Source organism: Mustelus asterias, chromosome 18, assembly GCF_964213995.1.
Source record: "Mustelus asterias chromosome 18, sMusAst1.hap1.1, whole genome shotgun sequence".
NCBI lineage: Eukaryota > Metazoa > Chordata > Chondrichthyes > Carcharhiniformes > Triakidae > Mustelus > Mustelus asterias.
The window spans coordinates 447485-465108 of record NC_135818.1 but is presented as its reverse complement, the minus strand read 5'-3'; positions in this window follow the sequence as shown (position 1 = coordinate 465108).

Genomic DNA, 17624 nt, shown 5'->3' with positions numbered 1-17624 from the left:
TAGACTCCCCTACCTTTGGGAAAAGATATTTACTATCTACCTTGTCTATGCCCCTCATTATTTTATAGACCTCTATAAGGTCACCCCTCAGCCTCCTATGCTCCAGAGAAAAAAGGTCCCAGTCTATTCAGCCACTCTTTATAACTCAATCCATCAAGTCCTGGTAGCATCCTCGTAAATCTTTTCTGCACTCTTTCTAGTTTAATAATATCCTTTCTATAATAGGGTGACTAGAATTGCACACAGTATTCTAAGTGTGGCCTTACCAATGTCTTGGACAACTTCAACAAGACGTCCCACCTCCTGTATTCAATGTTTTGACTGATGAAACCAAGCATGCCGAATACCTTCTTCACCACTCTGTCCACCTGTGACTCCACTTTCAAGGAGCTATGAACATGTACCCCGAGATCTCTTTGTTCTGTAACTCTCCCTAATGCCCTACCGTTAACTGAGTAAGTCCTGCCTTGGTTCAATCTACCAAAATGAATCACCTCGCATTTGTCTAAATTAAACTCCATCTGCCATTCGTCAGCCCACTGGCCCAATTGATCAAGATCCCGTTGCAATCTGAGATAACCTTCTTCACTGTCCACAATGCCACCAATATTGGTGTCATCTGCAAACTTACTAACCATGTCCCACAAATTCTCATCCAATTCATTCATATAAATAACAAATAACAGTGGACCCAGCACTGATCCCTGAGGCACACCGCTGGTCACAGGCCTCCAGTTTGAAAAACAACCTTCTAAAACTACCCTCTGTCTTCTGTCATCAATTGGCTACCTCACCCTGGATCTATGAGATTTAACCTTATGCAACAATCTACCATGTGGTACTTTGTCAAAGACCTTGCTAAAGTCCATGTAGACAACATCGACTGCACTGCCCTCATCTACCTTCTTGGTTATCCCTTCAAAAAACCCAATCAAATTCGTGAGACATGATTTTCCACTCACAAAGCCATGCTGACTGTCCCTAATCAGCCCTTGCCTCTCTAAATGCCTTTAGGTCCTGTCTCTCAGAATATCTTCGAACAACATACCCACAACATACGTTAGGCTCACCGGTCTGGAATTCTCAGGCATTTCCCTCTAGCCCTTCTTAAACAAAGGCTCAACATTTGCCACCCACCAATCTTCAGACACCACACCTGTGGCTGTCGATGATTCAAATATCTCTGCTAATGGACCCACAATTTCCTCCCTAGCCTCCCACAATATCTTGGAATATATTTCATAAGGTCCCGGGGATTTACCTACCTGGATGCGCTTTAAGACTTCCAGCACCTCCTTTTCTGTAATATGTACGCTCCTCAAGACATCACTATTTATTACTCCAAATTTCCTAACATCCATGCCTTTCTCAAGACTGATGAGAAATATTCATTTAGGATCTCACCCATCTCTTGTGAATCCAATATAGATGACCTTGTTGATCCTTAAGCGACCCTACTCTCTCCCTGGTTACTCTTTTGCCCTTTATGTATTTGTAGAAGCTCTTTGGATTCTCCTTTGCCTTATCTGCCAAAGCAATCTCATGTCCCCTTTTGATCTCCTGATTTCTCTCTTAACTCTACTCCGACACTCTCTATACTCTTCAAGGGATCCATTTGATCCCAGCTGCCTATGCATGTCATGTGCCTCCTTCTGTGCCTCTAGGGAAAATGCTTGAATCTATCATCAAGAAAGAAATAGCTAGACATCTGGATATAAATTGTCCCATTGGTAAGACGCAGCATGGGTTCATGAAGGGAAGGGCATGTTTGATTAATTTGGTGGAATTCTTTGAGAACATTACATGTGCAGTGGACAGTGGGGAACCTGTGGATGTGGTGTATCTGGATTTCTAGAAGGCATTTGACAAGGTGCCACACCAAAGACTGTTACATAAGATAAAGGTGCACGGTGTTACTGGTAATGTATTAGCATGGATAGAGGATTGGTTAATTAACAGAAAGCAAAGAGTGGGGGTAAATGGGTGTTTTTCAGTGACTAGTGGTGTGCCTGAAGGATCAGTGTTGGGACCGCAATTGTTTACGATTTACTTAGATAATTTGGAGTTGGGGACCAAGTGTAGTGTGTCAAAATTCGCAAATGACACTAAGATGAGTGGCAGCACAAAGTGTGCAGAGGATGCTGAAAGTCTGCAAAGGGATATAGATCGTTAAAGTGAGTGGACGAGGGTCTGGCAGATGGAGTATAATGTTGGTAAATGTGAGGTCATCCATTTTGGTAGGAATAACAGCAAAATGGACTATTATTTAAATGGTAAACAATTGCAGCATGCTGCTGTGCAGAGGGACCTGGGTGTCCTTGTGCAGGAATCTCAAGGCGTTGGTTTGCAGGTGCAGCAGGTAATTAAGAAGACAAATGGAATTTTGTCCTTCATTGCTAGAGGGATGGAGATAAAAACAGCGAGATTATGTTGCAGCTGTATAAGGTGCTGGTGAGGCCACACCTGGAGTACTGTGTACAGTTTTGGTCTCCTTACTTGAGAAAGGATATACTGGCACTAGAGGGGGTGCAGAGGAGATTCACTAGGTTGATTCTGGAGTTGATAGCGTTGGCTTATGAGGAGAGACTGAATAGAGTGGGGCTATGCTCATTGGAATTCAGAAGAATGAGGGGAGATTTTATAGAAACATATAAGAGAAGATAGAAACGTATATCATAGAAACCATATAGTACAGAAAGAGGCCATTCGGCCCATCAAGTCTGCACCGACCACAATCCCACCCAGCCCTACCCCCATATCCCTACATATTTTACCCACTAATCCCTCTAATCTACGCATCCCAGGACACTAAGGGGCAATTTTAGCATGGCCAATCAACCTAACCCGCACATCTTTGGACTGTGGGAGGAAACCGGAGCACCTGGAGGAAACCCACGCAGACACGAGGAGAATGTGCAAACTCCACACAGACAGTGACCCAAGCCGGGAATCGAACCCAGGTCCCTGGAGCTGTGAAGCAGCAGTGCTAACCACTGTGCTACCGTGCCGCCCCTATATAGAACATAGAACATAGAAAGCCACAGCACAAACAGGCCCTTCGGCCCACAAGTTGCGCTGATCATATCCCTACCTCTAGGCCTATCTATAGCCCTCAATCCCATTAAATCCCATGTACTCATCCAGAAGTCTCTTAAAAGACCCCAACGAGTTTGCCTCCACCACCACCGACGTCAGCCGATTCCACTCACCCACCACCCTCTGAGTGAAAAACTTACCCCTGACATCTCCTCTGTACCTACCCCCCAGCACCTTAAACCTGTGTCCTCTCGTAGCAACCATTTCAGCCCTTGGAAATAGCCTCTGAGAGTCTACCCTATCCAGACCTCTCAACATCTTGTAAACCTCTATCAGGTCACCTCTCATCCTTCGTCTCTCCAGGGAGAAGAGACCAAGCTCCCTCAACCTATCCTCATAAGGCATGCCCCCCAATCCAGGCAACATCCTTGTAAATCTCCTTTGCACCCTTTCAATGGCTTCAACATCTTTCCTGTAATGAGGTGACCAGAACTGCGCGCAGTACTCCAAGTGGGGTCTAACCAGGGTCCTATAAAGCTGCAGCATTATCTCCCGACTCCTAAACTCAATCCCTCGATTAATGAAGGCTAGTACGCTATAAGAGAAGATAGAAGCAGGGAAGTTGTTTCCACTGGCAGGTGAAACTAGAACTAGGGGGCATAGCCTCAAAATAAGGGGAAGCAGATTTAGGACTGAATTGAGGAGGAACTTCTTCACACAAAGGAATTCCCTGCCCAGTGAAGCAGTTGAGGCTACCTCATTGAATGTTTTTAAGGCAAGCATAGATAAATTTTTGAACAGTAAAGGAATTAAGGGCTATGGTGAGCGGGCGGGTAAGTGGAGCTGAGTGCATGAAAAGATCAGCCATGATCTTATTGAATGGCAGAGCAGGCTCGAGGGGCCAAATGGCCTACTCCTGCTCCTAGTTCTTATGTTCTTCTTTTTGGCCAGGGCCACAATATCCCAAGTCATTCTGGGTTGCCTACTTCTACTAGCCTTGAGTGGGGATGGTTAGTAGAGACAGGTTGTCTGTGAGCTCCAAGAGATGAAAGGTTAAAGGTGTTAGGTTTGGCATTTGTAAGGAGAGTTTGAGTTACAAGTATTTAGGTTGTATTTGAAAATTACATTGTGAGATGAGTAAAGAAATTGATTTTTCATCTATTGGATTTCAAAAGAGAGTTCAGAGGTGACAAGGAATTTTTGCATCTCATGGGAGTTCCATAAGTAAACAGGGGGAGGTATGTTAAATGTTATTGATCCAAAAGTAGAAAACATGAAGGCTGGAACTCTACCACCTCGCCCGCCCAGAATCGGAGTGGCCAAGCGTCTGACAACAGAAATCTTCGTTGACCTCGGGCAGAAATTTCCGGTCTTGCCTGAGCAAGGCTGTAAAATCCCGCCTGAAAGATTTTTGTATTTAGAGAAGCTGAGATGAAAGAGGTGCTTGAGGAGAATAGAAGCTGAAAGGGGAAAGAGATATTTCAGGAAAATTATGTCAAACTGAATTGGGTGGTTGTGGGAGCAAGCCCCGGAAACTAGCTCCTTCGTGTGGGATGTTAAGAAGCTGTGGAAGTTTTATATTGGAAGCAGCCACCCAGTGTTAAACCAGGAGGGGCTTCATTTTCAGAAACAGTTTGTTTTTGAACCTCCTTTTAGCATTCTGCAAGTGTCTGAGAAATTTTAAGGTGTAGCTTTATTAAAGTGACAATTCATTGACTTGTGTAATATTTACTCCATTTTTATGGTAAAAATCTAAAAAGGGGTTGTTGCCCAAAAGGTAGTTTAATTGTGTCCTTTTAACCAAGATGTTTTTGGGGAGTTCTGTAAGATTACTTTAACTGTGTAGCATACACCTTGCGCTTAAGTTTTTTTTCCGTTTAATAAATCTTTTAATTTTTAAATTTGTTAGGGTGTTAATCGAGTCCTATGCTTTCGAGGTCAGCAGCTTTTCCTCCTCATTTTCACAATAAATCAAAAGGCTTATGATCAACGATTTGGACTTCACTCTGGAGCCTGTCTTCACTCAGCAATAATATCAGCTGTGGTTGTAATCGTGTTAAGATGGAGAAAAGTTAACTGTGACCCCCATCACGGCCCAGCATCAGAGATGTCAGTTTTCAGCCAATTGGATTCACTTCACCTGACATCAAAAAACAGTTGAAAGCACTGGATACCACAAATGCAATGAGGTCTAACAATATCCTGGCAATAATACTGAAGACTTGTGCTCCAGAACTTGCCATGTGCCTAGACAAGCTGTTCCAGTACAGCTACAACACTGGCATTTACCCAACAATGTGGAAAATTGCCCAGGTGTGTCCTGTACACAAAAAGCAGGACAAATCCAACCCAGCCAATTACCGTGGGGTGATACGGTGGCACAGTGGTTAGCACTGCTGCCTCACAGCACCAGGAACCCGAGTTGGATTCCTGGCTTGGGTCACTGTCTGTGTGGAGTTTGCACATTCTCACCATGTCTGCGTGGGTTTACTCCGGGTGCTCTGGTTTCCTCCCACAATCCGAAAAATGTGCTGGTTAGGTGTATTGCCCGTGCTAAATTCTCCCTCAGTGTACCCAAACAGGCACCGGAGTGTGGCAACTTGGGTTTTTCTCAGTAACTTCATTGCGGTGTTAATGTAAACCTAATTGTGACTAATAAATAAACTTTAAAACTTTTACTGCCTCATCATTCTATTCTCAATCATCAGTAAAGTGATGAAATAGTCATCAACAGCGCTAGCAAGTGGCACTTAGCAATAACCTGTTCATTGATGCTCATTTTGGATTCCACCAGGGTCACTCAGCTCCTGACCTCATTACAGCCTTGGTTCAAACATGGACAAAAGAGTTGAACGCCACAGGTGAGGTGAGAGTGACTGCCCTTGACATCAAGGCCATATTTGACCTAGAGTGGCATCAAGGAGCTCTGGAAAAGTTGGAGTCAATGGGAGTCAAACCTAGCACAAAGGAAGATGGCTGTGGTGGTTGGAGGTCAATCATCTCAGCTCCAGGACATCACTGCAGGAGTCCCTCAGGGTAGTGTCCTAGACCCAATTACCTTCAGCTGCTTCATCAATGACCGTTCTTCCACCATAAGATCAGAAGTGGGGATGTTCGCTGATGACTGCACAATGTTCAGCACCATTTGTGACTCTTTGAGACACGGAAGCAGTCCATTTGATTCTTCCGGTGGAGCGGGCAGAGAGGGGAGTGATTTTTTGGAGGGCAGAACTGGAAGATAAGATAAGCTGAATTTTGTTTTACTTACTTTCTTCGGAGTTGTTTTTATTTGTTTTTTTTTTCCTGAGCAACAGGAAACAGGAAACCGGAAATAGGTCGCAAGGAGACCTGGGATGGTTTTTTGCCCAATAGATTTGAACGGGGAGGTAACCTGAGACTCTACACGTGAAGAGTCTCCCACCCTTCCCCCTCCTCTAACCTAAAAAAAAGGCTCGGTGTGAGAGCAGGTGAGCTTTTTTTTTCTCTTTCATTTCTTAGTAAGGGAAGTTAGCAGGGATGTCAGTGCAGGCAGTGCAATGTTCCTCCTGTGGGATGTTTGAGGTGAGGGACACCATTAGTGTCCCAGCTGAGTACACCTGTAGGAAGTGCACCCAATTCCAGCTCCTTGAAGACCGTGTTAGGGATCTGGAGCTGGAACTGGATGAACTCAGGATCATTCGGGAGGCAGAGACAGTTATAGATAAAAGCGACAGGGAGGTTCATTTTCCTAGGAATGAGGATACTTGGGTGACTGTTAGAAGGGGTAAGAAGCAGTCAGTGCAGCGATCCCCTGTGGCCGTTCCTCTGTATAACAAGTATACCATTTTGGATACTGTTGGGGAGGACGACTTACCAGGGGTAAGCCGTGGGGTACAGGTCTCTGGCACAGAGTCTGCCCCTGTTGCTCAGAAGGGAAGGGGGGAGAGGAGTAGAGCATTAGTCACTGGGGACTCTCTAGTTAGGGGGACAGATAGGAGATTCTGTGGGAGTGAGAGAGACACGCGGTTGGTGTGTTGCCTCCCAGGTGCCAAAGTCTGTGATGTCTCGAATCGTGTTTTCGATATCCTTAAAGGGGAGGGGGACCAGCCCCAAGTTGTGGTCCACATCGGCACCAATGACATAGGTAGGAAAAGAGATGGGATGTAAGGCAGAAATTCAGGGAGTTGGGGTGGAAGCTTAGAGCTAGAACAAATAGAGTTGTTATCTCTGGTTTGTTACTCATGCCACATGCTAGCGAGGAGAGGAATAGGGAGAGAGAGCAGTTGAACACGTGGCTACAGGAATGGTGCAGGAGGGAGGGATTCAGATACCTGGATAATTGGGGCTCATTCTGGGGTAGGTGGGACCTCTACAAATGGGATGGTCTTCACCTGGACCAGAGGGGTACCAATATCCTGCGGGGGGGGAAATTTGCGAATGCTCTTCGGGAGGGTTTGAACTAATTCGGCAAGGGAATGGGAACCTGAATTGTTGCTCCAGTGTACAGGAGGATGTGAGTGGTGAGGTCATGAATAAGGTTTCAAGGTCGAAGGAGTGTACTGGCAGGCAGGAAGGTGTTTTGAAGTGTGTCTACTTCAACGCCAGAAGCATCCGGAATAAGGTGGGTGAGCTTGCAGCATGGGTTGGTACCTGGCACTTCGATGTTGTGGCCATTTCGGAGACATGGATAGAGCAGGGACAGGAATGGTTGTTGCAGGTTCCGGGGTTTAGATGTTTCAGTAAAATCAGGGAAGGTGGTAAAGAGGGGGAGGTGTGGCATTGTTAGTCAAGGACAGTATTACGGTGGCAGAAAGGACGTTTGATGAGGACTCATCTACTGAGGTAGTTTGGGCTGAGGTTAGAAACAGGAAAGGAGAGGTCACCCTGTTGGGAGTTTTCGATAGGTCTCCGAAAAGTTCCAGAGATATAGAGGAAAGGATGCAAAGATGATTCTGGATAGGAGCAAAAGTAACAGGGTAGTTGTTATGGGGGACTTCAACTTTACAAATATTGACTGGAGAAGCTATAGTTCGAGTACTTTAGATGGGTCAGTTTTTGTCCAATGTGTGCAGGAGGGCTTCCTGACACAGTATGTAGATAGGCCAACAAGAGGCGAGGCCACATTGGATTTGGTACTGGGTAATGAACCAGGCCAGGTGTTAGATTTGGAGGTAGGTGAGCACTTTGGTGATAGTGACCACAATTCGGTTACGTTTACTTTAGCGATGGAAAGGGATAGGTATACACCGCAGGGCAAGTGTTATAGCTGGGGGAAAGGAAATTAAGTTGTGATTAGGCGAGATTTAGGATGCATAGGATGGGGAAGAAATCTGCAGGGGATGGGCACAATTGAAATGTGGAACTTGTTCAAGGAACAGCTACTGCGTGTCCTTGATAAGTATGTACCTGTCAGGCAGGGAGGAAGTGGTCAAGCGAGGGAACCGTGGTTTACTAAAGAAGTTGAATCTCTTGTGAAACGGAAGAAGGAGACTTATGTAAAGATGAGACATGAAGGCTCAGTTAGGGCGCTTGAGAATTAAAAGTTAGCCAGGAAGGACCTAAAGAGAGAGCTAAGAAGAGCCAGGAGGGGACATGAGAAGTCTGTGGCAGGTAGGATCAAGGAAAACCCTAAAGCTTTCTACAGGTATGTCAGGAATAAAAGAATGACGAAGGTAAGATTAGGGCCAGTCAAGGACAGTCGTGGGAAGTTGTGCGTGGAGTCTGAAGAGATAGGAGAGGTGCGAAATGAATATTTTTCATCAGTATTCACACAGGAAAAAGCTAATGTTGTCGAAGAGAATACTGAGATACAGGCTATTAGACTAGACGGGATTGAGATTCATAAGGAGGAGGTGTTAGCAATTCTGGAAAGTGTGAAAATACCTAAGTCCCCTGGGCCGGATGGGATTTATCCTAGGATTCTCTGGCAAGCTAGGGAGGAGATTGCAGAGCCTTTGGCTTTGATCTTTATGTCGTCATTGTCTACAGGAATAGTGCCAGAAGACAGGAGGATAGCAAATGTTGTACCCTTGTTCAAGAAGGGGAGTAGAGACAACCCTGGTAATTATAGACCAGTGAGCCTTACTTCTGTTGTGGGCAAAGTTTTGGAAAGGATTATAAGAGATAGGATTTATAATCATCTAGAAAGGAACAATTTGATTAGGGATAGTCAATACGGTTTTGTGAAAGGTAGGTCGTGCCTCACAAACCTTATTGAGTTCTTTGAGAAGGTGACCAAAGAGGTGGATGAGGGTAAAGCAGTTGATGTGGTGTATATGGATTTCAGTAAAGCGTTTGATAAGGTTCCCCATGGTAGGCTATTGCAGAAAATACGGAGGCATGGGATTGAGGGTGATTTTGCGGTTTGGATCAGAAATTGGCTAGCTGTAAGAAAACAGAGGGTGGTGGTTGATGGGAAATGTTCATCCTGGAGTTCAGTTACGAGTGGTGTACCACAAGGATCTGTTTTGGGGCCACTGCTGTTTGTCATTTTTATAAATGACCTGGATGAGGGCGTAGAAGGCTGGGTTAGTAAATTTGCGGATGACACTAAAGTCGGTGGAGTTGTGGACAGTGCGGAAGGATGTTGCAGGTTACAGAGGGACATAGTTAAGCTGCAGTGCTGGGCTGAGAGGTGGCAAATGGAGTTTAATGCAGAAAAGTGTGAGGTGATTCACTTTGGAAGGAGTAACAGGAAGACAGAGTACTGGGCTAATGGAAAGATACTTGGTAGTGTGGATGAGCAGAGAGATCTCGGTGTCCATGTGCATAGATCCCTGAAAGTTGGCACCCAGGTTGATAGGGTTGTTAAGAAGGCGTACAGTGTGTCAGCTTTTATTGGTAGAGGGATTGAGTTTCGCAGCCATGATGTCATGTTGCAGCTGTACAAAACTCTGGTGTGGCCGCACTTGAAGTATTGAGTATAGTTCTGGTCGCCGCATTATAGGAAAGATGTGGAAGTGTTGGAAAGTGTGCAGAGGAGATTTACCAGGATGTTGCCTGGTATGCTGGGAAGGTCTTATGAGGAAAGGCTGAGTGACTTGAGGCTGTTTTCGTTAGAGAGAAGAAGGTTAAGAGGTGATCTAATAGAGGCATACAAGATGATCAGAGGATTAGATAGGGTGGATAGTGAGAGCCTTTTTCCTCGGATGGTGATGGCTAGCACGAGGGGACATAGCTTTAAATTGAGGGGTGAGAGATATAGGACAGATGTTAGAGGTAGGTTCTTTACTCAGAGAGTAGTAAGGGCGTGGAATGCCCTGCCTGCAACAGTAGTGGACTCGCCAACATTAAGGGCATTTAAAGGGTCATTGGATAAACATATGGATGATATTGGAATAGTGTAGGTGAGATGGGCTTTAGTTTGGTTTCACAGGTCGACGCAACATCGAGGGCCGAAGGGCCTGTACTGTGCTGTAATGTTCTATGTTCTATGTTCTATGTCTAAATGCAGCAAGACCTGAACAATATCCAGGCTTGGGCTGACAAGTGACAAGCAACATTCATGCCACACAATTGCCAGGCAATGACCATTTCCAACAAAAGAGAGTCTAACCTCGACAGTCAATGGTATAATCATCACTGAATCCCCCAATTTCAACATACTAGAGGTTCCCATTGACCAGAAAATTAATTGGATTAGTGATATAAATACTGTGATTAACATATATAAATTAGTTATATAAATACTGTGGCTTGCCTTTGACCAGGTACCGCATGGTAGGTTGTTGCATAAGCTTAAATCTCACGGGATCCAGAGTGAGGTATCTAAATGGATACAAAATTGGCTTTTGACAGAAGCCAGAGGGTGGTTAGAACATAGAAGAACATAGAAAAAATACAGCACAAACAGGCCCTTCGGCCCACAAGTTGCGCCGGTCATGTCCCTACCTACCTAGGCTTATGTATAGGCTTACCTATAACCCTCAATCCTATTAAGTCCCATGTACTCATCCAGAAGTCTCTTAAAAGACCCCATCGAGTTTGCCTCCACCACCACTGACGGCAGCCGATTCCACTCACCCACCACCCTCTGAGTGAAAAACCTACCCCTGACATCTCCTCTGTATCTACTCCCCAGCACCTTAAACCTGTGTCCTCTCGTAGCAGCCATTTCAGCCCTGGGAAAAAGCCTTCGAGAATCCACCCGATCTACACCTCTCAACATCTTGTACACCTCTATCGGGTCACCTCTCATCCTTCGTCTCTCCAAGGAGAAATGACCGAGCTCCCTCAACCTATCCTCATAAGGCATGCCAACCAATCCAGGCAACATCCTTGTAAATCTTCTCTGCACCCTTTCAATAATTTCCACATCCCTCCTGTAATGAGGCGACCAGAACTGAGCACAGTACTCTAAGTATGGTCTGACGAGGGTCTTATAAAGCTGCATCATTATCTCCCGACTCCTAAACTCAATCCCTCGATTGATGAAGGCCAGCACACCATACGCCTTCTTAACCACCTCCTCTACCTGCGAGGCTGATTTAAGAGTCCTATGGACCCGGACCCCAAGGTCCTGCTGATCCTCTACACTGCTAAAAGTTTTACCCTTGATATTATACTCCTTCATCCCAGAGGGTTGTTATAGAGGGCTGTTTTTCAAACTGGAGGCCTGTGACCAGCGGTGTGCCTCAGGGATCAATGCTGGGTCCACTGTTATTTGTCATTTATATTAATGATTTGGATGAGAATATAGGAGGCATGGTTAGTAAGTTTGTAGATGACACCAAGATTGGTGACGTCGTGGATAGTGAAGAAAGTTATCTCCGATTGCAACGGGATCTTGATCAATTGGGCCAGTGGGCTGACGAATGGCAGATGGAGTTTAATTTAGATAAATGCGAGGTGATGCATTTTGGTAGATTGAACCAGGGCAGGACTTACCCAGTTAATGGTTGGGCGTTGGGGAGAGTTACAGAACAAAGAGATCTAGGGGTACATGTTCATAGCTCCTTGAAAGTGGAGTCAGGTGGACAGAGTGGTAAAGAAGGCATTTGGCATGCTAGGTTTCATTGGTCAGAACGTTGAATACAGGAGTTGGGACGTCTTGTTGAAGTTGTACAAGACATTGGTAAGGCCACACTTGGAATACTGTGTACAGTCCTGGTCATCCTATTATAGAAAGGATATTATTAAACTAGAAAGAGTGCAGAAAAGATTTACTAGGATGCTACCGGGACTTGATGGATTGAGTTAGGAGAGGCTGGATAGACTGGGACTTTTTTCTCTGGAGCGTAGGAGGCTGAGGGGTGATCTTATAGAGATCTATAAAATAATGAGTGGCAGAGATCGGCTCAATATTCAATATCTTTTCCCAAAGGTAGGGGAGTCTAAAATGAGAGGGCATAGGTTTAAGGTGAGAGGGGAGTGATACAAAAGGGTCCAGAGGAGCAATTTTTTCACACAGAGGGTGGTGAGTGTCTGGAACAAGCTGCCAGAGGTAGTAGTAGAGGCGGGTACAATTGTGTCCTTTAAAAAGTATTTAGACAGTTACATGGGTAGGATGGGTATAGAGGGATATGGGCAAAATGTGGGCAATTGGGATTAGCTTAGGGGTTTAAAAAAAAAGGGTGGCATGGACAAGTTGGGCTGAAGGGTCTGTTGCCATGCTGTAAACCTCTGTGACTCTATAACAGAGCAGGTCAGAGGTGAAGAAGGGAAAGGGTTAATGTTTTTTTTGTATTCAATGTATTTTGTACCGAAAAGGTTGAACTTTGTACCTGGAATGTATCACAAACATAACCCTTCCTTATGGCTCGTCTCCCCTTTGTTTATATTGCTCCTGGTAATAGTATAAGCTATTTGTTCATGGTTCTCTCGCTTGTTTATATCATTCTGATAAAACAGACAGTTAAATGTAGATGTAGGGTTGTAAGTCTTACTTTTTCCGTCGGCTTGTGTATGATTTAAACAAAGGAAGCAGCTACCAAATGGTAGAGTGCGAGAATGGCCATTTGAAGGAGGACTCCCACTGGGACAGCTGCAATCGCACACAGTCACTTCAAAGGAAAAGCTGCGGGAAGAGCAGGGGACCAGAGGTGGCATCTTGACTACAACTACCAGGAGAATTGTGCTTTATGACCCAAGGATACCAGATAGTCTCTAACCATGATCCAGAGACTATCAGAAGCTGTTACAGGAACTATAATTTATGATCAAGGACTGTTAACTGGACTTTGCTTCATGACTTGTATTAGGAACCCTGATGTATAAAGGTCCACGCTTCTTGTGTTCAGAGAGAACTTTGGCTTCCGCTTTCAAGGGGTCAAGTTCTCCCATAAGCTTGTGAGAATAAAGCCTACTCTATTTTGACTCATACCAGCCTCAAGAGGTATTTTTACCGACTTCACAGGCTATGAATCCTGCGACGAGTAATTCACCTCCTGACTCCCTAAAGCCTGTCCACCATCTACGAGGCACAAGTCAGGAGTGTGATGGAATACTCTTCCCTTGACTGAATGTGTGCAGCTCCAACAATATTCAAGAAGCTTGACACCATCCAGGACAAAGCAGCCCACTTGATTGGCACCCCACTCACAAACATCCACTCCCTCCACCACCGATGCACAGTGACAGCAGTGTGTACCATCTACAAGATGCACTTTAGGATCTCATCAAGGCACCTAAGACAGCACCTTTCAAATCCACAACCACTACCATCTGGAAGGACAAGGACAGCAGATACATGGGAACACCATCACTTGGAAGTTCCCCTCCAGGTCTCTCACCATCCTGACTTAGAAATATGTCACCATTTCTTCACAGTCACTGGGTCAATATCCTGGAATTCCCTCCCGAACAGCCCAGAGGGTTTACCGACACCACATGGACTTCAGAGGGTTCAAGAAGGCAGCTCACCACCACCTTCTCAAGGGCAATTGGGGATGGGCAATAAATACTGACATGGACAGTGAAGCTCACATCTCTTGAATTAATAAAAAATGCCTCTGTGGCAGAATTTGATGGTCATTATCTCAGTCTGCAGATGAAAAGAATGGATAGTGGGGAGGGTATGGGGGGGATGGGTGGAGGGGAAGGGGGTAGAGGAGGGTATGGGGGAGGGGAGGAGGGAAGGGAGAGGAGGGGAGGGGAGGGTAAGGGGGAGGGGACAGGGAAGGGGAGGGGAGGGGGAGGAGGAGGGGAAGGTAGGGGGGAGGGGAGGGGGGAGGGTAGGGGAGATGGAAGTGGGAGGGGAAGGAAGGGGGGAGGGAATGGGGGGAAGGGTATGGGGGGGGTGAAGGGGAAGGAGGAGTGGGGGGAGGGGAGTGGGAGGAGGGAGGGGGAGGGGAGGGGAGGGAAGGGGAGGGGAGGGGGAGGTAGGGGGAGGGGAGAGTGTGAGAGGGAGGGGAGGGGAGGGTATAGGGGAGGGGAGGGGGGTATGAGGGGAGGGGAGGGAAAGCAGGGGGGGAGGGGAGGGTATGAGGGGGAAGGGAGGGTGGGGGGGGGGGGGTAGTTGCTGCTGTTTGTGGAATTGGATCTGAATCCAAATGTGTGCTTCCACACAAGCAGGGGACAAAATGACATTCAGCTGAAAGGATCCCGGGTGGCTCCTCAAGAGAGTAGGGTGTCTGTAAAGGGTGTGGTGGATCACACCCATGCAACAGTCTCAGACTCCTGCAGAGAGAGGGTACTCCCAGGTTCAGGTCACTACCTGGACTTTGCTGAGTATACCATAGGGATGCTGAAGATGCGATTCTGATGCCTGGACCGATCTGACGGAGCACTCCAATACGCTCCCCAGACTGTGTCACAGATTACTGCAGCCCAGTGTGTACTATGCAACCTGGTGCTACAAAGGGGGATGACTTGCCTGATGATGGTGTGGGGGAGTTGCCCACCTCCTGAGGAGCCAGCCATTGATCCCCCTTGGTTCCTTAAAGATCTCTGGAATCTGTAATCTACTCAAGATAGAATCTCTACAGTGCAGAATGGGAGTGAGAGAAGCAGGAGAAGGTTGTGAATGAGGAGGCTTGCTCTCCAGAAGATACAGTGCAGATATATGAGTTGTGGATTCTTCCTGGATATCAGGCAAAAACATGCAGATTTGTTTGATCTGGTCGCACACGAGCTGTACATTGAGCGAGTGAAAGTCTTTCTTGTTTATGTATTGTAGAGCCTGCAACCAGGGAGCTTTGACAGACACATGAGTGCAGTCGATGGCATCCGGCACTTGTCGAAGCCTGAGAGGTTCAGCGAAGCCCAGTGCACTGGCATCCTGGCGTGCTTGTCTCTGTTGAAATTGATGTGATTATGGGCATTGGCAAAAATGGCATCTGTGACTTCATGTATACATTTGCATGTAGATGTCTGAGAGATCCCACAGGTGTCCCCAGTGAAACCTTGGAAGGAGTCAATGCAACAGGAGTTGAACACAGCTGTAACTCTCACAGGCACTGGCAGTGGATGTCTGCAGAGTCCACATGGCGCCAATTTGTGGAGAGTTGTGACCAGATCCCGAGACACACAGAGGCCTCATCCACACTGGTGCTTAGTCAAGTGGATCCCGGTGTAGCGAGGCATCTAAACACAATGTTCCTGTTCCTCTGAGCCAGGAGAACATAAGAACTAGGAGCAGGAGTAGGCCATCTAGCCCCTTGAGCCTGCTCCACCATTCAATAAGATCATGGCTGATCTTTTTGTGGACTCAGCTCCACTTACCCGCACGCTCACCATAACCTTTAATTCCTTTACTGTTCAAAAATTTATCTATTCTTGCCTTAAAAACATTCAATGAGGTAGCCTCAACTGCTTCACTGGGCAGGGAATTCCACAGATTCACAACCCTTTGGGTGAAGAAGTTCCTCCTCAACTCAGTCCTAAATCTGCTTCCCCTTATTTTGAGGCCATGCCCACTAGTTCTAGTTTCACCTGCTAGTGGAAACAACTTCCCTGCTTCTATCTTATCTATTCACTTCATAATTTTATATGTTTCTATAAGATCTCCCCTCATTCTTCGAATTCCAATGAGTATAGCCCCAGTCTACTCAGTCTCTCCTCATAAGCCAACCCTCTCAACTCTGGAATCAACCTCGTAAATCTCCTCTACACCCCCTACAGTGCCAGTATATCCTTTCTCAAGTAAGGAGACCAAAACTATACACACTACAGTGGCCTCACCAGCACCTTATACAGCTGCAACATAACCTCGCTGTTTTGAACTCCATCCCTCCAACGAAGGACAAAATTCCATTTGTCTTCTTAATTACCTGCTGCACCTGCAAACCAACTCCTTAAGATTCTTGCACAAGGACACCCAGGTCCCTCTGCACAGCAGCATGCTGTAATTTTTTACCATTTAAATAATAGTCCATTTTGCTGTTATTCCTACCAAAATGGATGACCTCACATTTACCAACATTATACTCCATCTGCCAGACCCTCGTCCACTCACTTTAACGATCTATATCCCTTTGCAGACTTTCAGCATCCTCTGCACACTTTGTGCTGCCACTCATCTTAGTGTCATCTGCGAATTTTGACACACTACACTTGGTCCCCAACTCCAAATCATCTATGTTAATCATAAACAATTGCAGTCTCAACACTGATCCTTGAGGCACACCACTCGTCACTGAAAAACACCCATTTATCCCCACTCTTTGCTTTCTGTTAGTTAACCAATCCTCTATCCATGCGAATACATTACCCGTAACACCGTGCACCTTTATCTTATGTAGCAGTCTTTGGTGCGGCACCTTGTCAAATACCTTCTAGAAATCCAGATACACCACATCCACAGGTTCCCCATTGTCCACTACGCATGTAATGTTCTCTAAGAAGTCCACCAAATTAGTCAAGCATGATGTTCCCTTCATGAACCCATGCTGCGTCTTACCAATGGGACAATTTATATCCAGATGTCTCGCTATTTCTTCCTTGATGATAGTTTCAAGCATTTTCCCTACGACAGAAGTTATGCTAACCGGCCTATAGTTACCTGCCTTTTGTCTACCTCCTTTTTTAAACAGTGGCGTCACATTTGCTGTTTTCCAATCTGCGGGAACCACCCCAGAGTCCAGCGAATTTTGGTAAATTACCACGAGTGCATTTGCTATTTCTCCCGCCATCTCTGTTAGTACCCTGGGATGCATTGCATCAGGACCAGGAGACTTATCATAGAAACCCTACAGTACAGAGAGAGGCCATTCGGCCCATCGAGTCTGCACCGACCACAATCCCACCCAGGCCGTACCCCCATATCCCTACATATTTTACCCGCTAATCCCTCTAATCTACGCATCCCAGGACACGAAGGGGCAATTTTAGCATGGCCAATCAACCTAACCCGCACATCTTTGGACTGTGGGAGGAAACCGGAGCACCCGGAGGAAACCCACGCAGACACAAGGAGAATGTGCAAACTCCACACAGACAGTGACCCAAGCCGGGAATCGAAGAACAAACAAACAAAGAACAATACAGCACAGGAACAGGCCCTTCGGCCCTCCAAGCCCGTGCCGCTCCCTGGTACAAACTAGACCATTCTTTTGTATCCCTCCATTCCCACTCCGTTCATGTGGCTATCTAGATAAGTCTTAAACGTTCCCAGTGTGTCCGCCTCCACCACCTTGCCTGGCAGCGCATTCCAGGCCCCCACCACCCTCTGT